Raw genomic sequence first — 7,210 nt, 5'->3', positions numbered from 1 at the left:
ACTGGAGTTGATCTCTTATAGACCAGTTGGCAAGAGTGAATAATTAGAAATACGGTTTCATCTACATTAGAATGTTTTGTTTTGTTTTTTTTTTTTCTCAATTTTGGATGCAGGCCCTGTTATATGCCTATCTAAAACTTCTTAATAGGAGTGTAAGAGATAAAACATCAAGATGAAGAAAATTAAGAACTGCCTTGGGAATTAGTAAGCCTCATAATTTTTTAAAATAAAATATTTTCATACTACATTAAGACTGATTTCAGACTGATTACTGTCACTGGATCTTTATGATATTTTCTAGTACTAAGGAAAAATCATTTATTCCCATCATGATACATAAAACATTATATTATTTGAATAGAGGGCCTATGATTCTGGTTTTATGTTGATCCATTTAAACTTTGCTTAATAAAACAGGTTTGAAAAAATAATGCACTTCCTTGTCAAGCATAGCAGACCTGCTATTTTGAAGGAACATTAACAAGCCACTTACTGTATCCAGTAAAGTAGATGTTAGAGCTCCTTATTCATAAGTACACTTGTCCTAAATTCCAGCAGCCCAGCAATGTGCAGGATATTCCAAGGGTTTCAGAAATGTGACCAGTTATGTAACAAAATATGCCAAAGGACTCCATAATTAAAAAACTAGGCCATATGAGACATAATTAAAATGCAGCTCTTCAATGGCATTTTTTAATTATTTTAATCTCAGTAAACTACACACACACACACACAAAAAGCAGAAAAACTACCAATTTGCCAGAGACTGGAGTTTCTTGTGCAGATAATTAGAAGGCAATATACTTTTTTGTTTGTTTGTTTGTTTTTCTCTGGTCATTCTATGCAACAAGCGAATTTCTATGTCACCTTTTTTTTTTTTAGTAGGAGTACCTTCCTACTGTTTCTCTGGGTCAGAATAGGGCATGATCAATACTGCAAGGGGTACAGGAAAAGGCTACAAAGTAAGAAATTCAAAAGTATAAAGCTAGCCTAGGAATATTGAGTTCCATTCACTCTGCATCCTCTGATGCATGGCAGTTACAGAGATAGTTCCCCTATTCAAAATATTAATAGTGGTGATGGGTGATGTTGACTGTGTTTGTACAGTTTTGGAAGAGTCCAGCGACTAGGAATAGCATACCTTCATGGTATACCTATACAAGCTTTACCAATATGCCTCAAACCTATTCTTCACTCTTTTTGACTTGCCCATCACAGTACAGTATCTTGTTTGTTTGGACTGTCATTGGAAATATAACAGTGAAGTGCCCTAATTACAACTTGAATTTTCTGGAAGATCAATGAACACAGAACAGACCAGTTTCTGTATTTTTCCTAATTCATAGAGGTTTGCCTCCCTTCCCCCATGCCCATAAATCATGAAGCTCTATGTTTACAGTTCTTTGATGAGAATGGGAAGTGTGGTCACAAGAGTATCTCAAGAATGAAAAGGAAAAAATGGTTTTCCCATATTATCATGATGTAATAGAAATACCAGTACCAAGCAGATGAGAACATAAGACTTGAACAGATCTGTTCATCTGTGATGCACAGACCTGTGCATCTTCAAGATGAATCTGACACTGTCTTCTGAATGCTCCATGGCCTTTCTAGCTCTATTCCCACATGCTTAGGCAAAATCTGTTTCTCCTAGGTAGGCTGTCCCCGCTTCTATCTTCAGCATACTTCCCTTTCATGACTGAACTCCGTCAAAGCTGATACAGCTTTTGATCTCTGAGTGAACACATAACAGCATTAGAATTCCAAATCCTTATAAGCTTACACATGCATCAGAATAAACTGAATAATATGTTAGGGCTGTTATCTTCAGAAACTTGATGCTTCTCACATTAGGAGATCATACTAAAAAAAAAAAAAAAAAAAAGAATTCACCCTACTTGATTTTGCAGTATTGATCAAGTGGCTGTCTTTGATATTTCACACTTTCACATACAAAAAAAAAAAGACCCTGGCTCATCATTCACTGAAATCAACTTAAAAGAATGAAACATTTACCTACCTAAAGAATCTAGCAGAACATGAACTTTAAACAATAAAGTGTGAGGATATAGTTAGAGCAGGCAAAATGCTTTCAAGTGTTGCATAATGAAGAAAATTGCTTTACAAGCAGATTCATTTCTACAGTAAAAAAAGCAAAAGATGTCATGCCTGCTTTGTGTTATTATACTTGTAATTATTTATTACAGTAATGTCATGCCCAGAGGCACATTATAGCAACTGTTGTGCAAAAGCACAATTGAAAGATGAATCCAAGAACACGAAAGTGCATTGATGCAGAGGGGTGTTGAGAGGCAGAAGTCATGAAGGGCTATTTTTCCTTCACTTATAACCTGGTTTTCTACTGCTCAGTAATATAAAATGTTTATAGCTCAGACACTGTTGTACTACAGCAGAAAATGGAGTTCTCAGTTCAGGATCAAGACTCGATTGTTGTGGGTTCTATACAGACATACAAATTCTGCTTTTCCTCAGAGGTCTTAGGGTAAAGTTGATATTTCTTACAACTTTAAATCTATTCATCAAAAAGAGAGGTCCCATGCTCCCTCCTCCCCTTTCCACTGACATTCGCTTGACCCTTTCAATTCCTCCGTTAAATAACGTAACAAAACAAAAGAAAACAAAACAATACAAGAATTGAAAAGAGTTCTCCAACAGATTAGAAAAACTGAATTGACTTACTACAGGGTAAGATAAACAAAACCAGTTGAAAGAATGGAAGTAAAAGCTTCCTCCTTTCAACAGTTTTGGGGCATAAGTTCAGCTCAAGCTGCATCACATAATTTCACCTTTTAGCTGGATTTTAAAAAGTGTTTGGACAGCTGAACTAACAGGTATCAAAGCCCTAGGCTTATGTTGGAGGTTATGGTGCATCACACCCATTGTTCTGCTAGCCAGATAAATCAGTTGCTCAAAATTAAAATAGTACATTTTGTTCAAACATTTTACATACACACATACTCCCACTAAGCACTAGTCCGTAGTACACAAGATATTTTCTCAAGACAGCAAAGACTCTCATACCAGAGTTATACTGCAGGTTTTGCTTTAAACACAATATCTGTCCAGAAGATGTACGAGCAGGACAAAAGGTATGCTATGTTCAAAAATTTGTCCATGGACCAGTCTTTGAGAATAATCTAAACCTCTTAATCAGATTTACTTCACATTAGTCTGGTAATGTGAATTCAGGTATCTTGTACAGAAATGGAGCAGAGCTGATGTTGAGATTACATGGGTTCAAAATCATAGCAGTCAAAGCACAGGAGAAGAAACAAAGTGTGTGTACTCTCACTACTGAGAAAAAAAGCACTCGCACATGAAGTTAACTGTGGAAATCAAATCCTCAGGCACCTACCTTTCAACAGCTGAAGATGTAGCTGCTGCTAAGTGTTATTCTCCCTGTTTCTATCACATCTGGAAGATGACCTTAAAAATTAGCTGTGCATTTTCAGTATCAACCTGTGGAAAACAAACAAAAAGAAACTATAAACCTAACTTCATTTTATAGAGTATTAATGCAAGCCACAAGCAGTACTATCATTTAGAGGGGCTGGAAGAACAGAATTTGAGCCTGGACAACTACCGCAAAAGAACCCATATATGCATGTACAGTCTGAATATGGGATATATGGTACCATACTGACACTTAAGCTGTCTGCAGAAATCTGGATTGCCCTTTGTAGTCAAACCTCAATATTTCAGCAAGATAGATGGAATCTGTTGACAACCTGAGTTCAGGCTGCTCCTGTAACAATGCTGTGGTGGCATTTAAACTATAAGCACTACATCTTTGCAATAACCCTAATGGCTTTGTCTTGGAAAAATAATCTGGATGATAACAATAGCTGGTAAGAAATGAACATAACTTTAAAAGAAAGTCCCCCCTCCCCCACCCCACCCCTGAACAACAAAAACAAAATCCAAAACAACAATAACATCGAAGATGAACATCAATTAAAGAGTTACAGAAAGACATGAAAAAAATAAAAAAAGAAGAGTCAGGTCAAAAAGAAGTATGAAAGAAATGTGAAAAATTGTGTTAGTGAGAAGAGAGAAATGCATACAGAACAGTTTGGTGCTGCCAGAAGCCTGCCTGGGGCATCACAGCCTTCACCCAAGCTGGACAGTGCAATCATCCCATCTGCAGATGTGAGGATCCTGCACCAGCTCCTGAAGTGACAGTGTGGGATGCAGCATGTGGGGATCCACACTAGGGGGCTGGGGCTAGGGAGGAGGGGAGGTACTCATACTCTTGTGAGGCTTCATCATCTGCATGCACATGAGTGAGTAGTAGGGAGCTGGCTGCACAGGGATGCATAACACCAGAGCACCCCATTTCCAATGCAAGTGTGTGCCAGCAGAGGACCCTGGAGTACCATGAGAGGGAGTCTATTGGTAACATACTGTATGGGTGTGTACACGTGTGTCTGTGTGAATGCGTCCATGTAATTAAGACCTTGAGAAATTAGTAAAAGAAAAGTGCTCACAAATTTGTGGTCATTCATCAACATTTTTAAGTGTCTATTTTTTCGCATTATCTGTTGTATTGTTGGCATTGATTCTGAATGTACAGTACCATGATTGCTAGTTAATCAAGTTTTTTTTTTTTGCTAAAAAAAAAAATAATAAACCAAGAAGAACAATGACAACAGCAAAAGCCAATAAACAACTTTTAACCCTATTTGGTCGTGTGTTCGATCATTTCTTGGGGTTAACTATTTTGTTTGAAAAAGTTGGTTTTGAAGAAACTGCCTTTTTTTTTTTTTTTTTTTTGTAATTTATACATAAAATACTTAAGATTTTAGAACAGTATAGAAGTGACCTTTCCATTAAATAAGGACACTGACAAACAGGTATTGCTCCTACTTATAATTCCTCATTTGGACTAATGTCACTAAGGTTATAGCAGCGAGCAGAAAAGACTACGACTGACCCTGTTATTCAGACTGCGTATTTACAATAATTTGCCTGGATAACACACAACAGCTATCTAAAGTTAGAAGCTAAAAACACATTATCAGCAAGCTCATACAATTTCTGCAGCCTCGTCAAAGCTAATGCATCTTAAGTATTAATTACTAAGTATAAGCAGCAATTGGCTCATCTAGACTCCAGTGAATTGAGACTTTGTAAAAAGCTGTAAGACACCATTGCTATGTTATCCCTAAGGTACTAAACTTGAGCAGCAACTTCCTAGGTTATGATGAAAGGCCATTATCTTTCAGGAGATTAACCTCCATTTGTTAGCTGAGCAATTCCCTGATCTCATAATCGTACTATTTTAAAGCAGTCATGTTTTTTCTGTTATCACTGACGCCTTTAGTAACTGTTTTGCAAACTTGTCAGAATCCAACCTCATACAGTTTCCTCACAACATAGCGACTGGCTAACTTGATAATGTGTTAGGGTTTAACTCCAGCAGGCACTAAGTACACAGCCACCCACTCACTCTCCACAGGTGAGATGGGGAAGAGAATCAGAAAGGTTAAAGCATGAGTACTCATGGACTGAGATAAAGACTAGGTAAAGCAAAAGCTGTGTGCACAAGCAAGTTAAAACAAGGAATTCATTTTTTACTTCCCATCTGCAGACAGGTGTTCAGCCACTTCCAGCATAACAGTTTCTCGGAGGACAAACACCATCACTCCAAATGCCCCCCCCCCCGCCCACTGTTATTGCTGAGCATGACTCCATATAGTATGGGATATCACTTTGCTCAGCCTGGACCAGCTGTCCTGTCTGTGTCCCCTCCCAGCTCCTGTGCATCCCCAGCCTCCTTGCTGGGGGGGCAGCACCAGAAGCTGAAAAGTCCTTGACTCTGTGTAAGTGCTGCTCTGCAACAGCTGAAGACACCAGTGTGTTACCACAATTTTTGTCAAAACTCCCAAACACAGCATTCTACAAGCCTTTATTGAAGAAAATTAACCCTATCCTAGCCAAAACCATGACATAATGCAATTTTGGTCATTTGGGTTCACTAAACCAGGACCTTCCATACTGAAGTCAAGGTCAGACATCTGGTACCTTCAGATAATGTTATATATATATATATATATATATATATATATATATATATATAATTATAAAAATCCAAAGTATGTTGCTTCTTCAAAGTCCACTTGTTCAACTAAGGCAGCCAACTTCTAATAAAGTCAGAAACCTTGTGTGCTAGAAACCTACCTTCCTTAGATATTCAGAAGTTGATATTGCCTGTTTTTAAGACCTTTACATGAATTTTGCTTTTTAGATAGAAAGCTTTCTAGAAGGTCAGATAGCCCATTACTCAGGAGTACCATTTCAGCATGAGATAGAATGCAGGTCTGCAGTACAGGTTTTCCAAATCAGATCTTCTGCTTGCACAGTGGCCATTTAACCATGTTTCCCCAAGAACATTAGGTTCTAATAGAATAGCTGGTTAGCAAGTATTTCTCATCTTGTGCATGAATTTGGTTGCTAGCAGTTTGAATTTAGGGCAGAAGTGGCACTTAAGTTGTTTAAACCACAGATGTAGCCATTGAGCACAGACAGATATATCCTTTGATCTGTTTTAGATTTTCCATACAAATGCAAGTTACATCAAAATTTCAGTTATTACTCAGCAGACAAGTGATGCTCAAAGGGAAAACATGGCTAAACCTGCTTTGGAAGGTAAGTCTATCTTTCTAGAGGGTTTCCACACTGAAGTCTGAAAATTATCTCAATACCAAATTATCTCAATACCAATTTATTATCTAGTTATTTAGCAAGAATATATACAGTTCTCTTCAGTGTTTTCAAAAATGACTTGGATACGACTTGAAAGTATACTAGATTTGTGGATGACACTAAACTAGGAGGAGCTGTTGACTCCCACAAGGGTTAAGAGGCCTTGCAAAGATCTTGACAAATCAGAGAGCTGAGTGATCACCAGTTGTATGATGTTTAACAAGAGCAAGTGCTGGATTCTACACCTGGGATGGGGCAACACAGGTTATACGTACAGACTGGGGGATGAGAGGCTGGACAGCAGTGCTTCAAAAAGGGATTGGAGGCGGTGTGTGTGTGTGTATGTGCACGTGTAGGCTGATTAACAGCAAGTTGAATGAGTCAACAGCATTCCCTAGCAGCCAAAAGCGCCAGGCATATGCCAGGGTACATCAGGCACAGCATTGCTAGCTGGTCAAGGGAAGTGATTGTCTCACTTTGCTCT

This window comes from Netta rufina, assembly GCF_964035555.1.
Source record: "Netta rufina genome assembly, chromosome: 4".
NCBI lineage: Eukaryota > Metazoa > Chordata > Aves > Anseriformes > Anatidae > Netta > Netta rufina.
The sequence above is the reverse complement of the archived record's forward strand: the minus strand, read 5'-3'. Positions refer to the sequence as shown.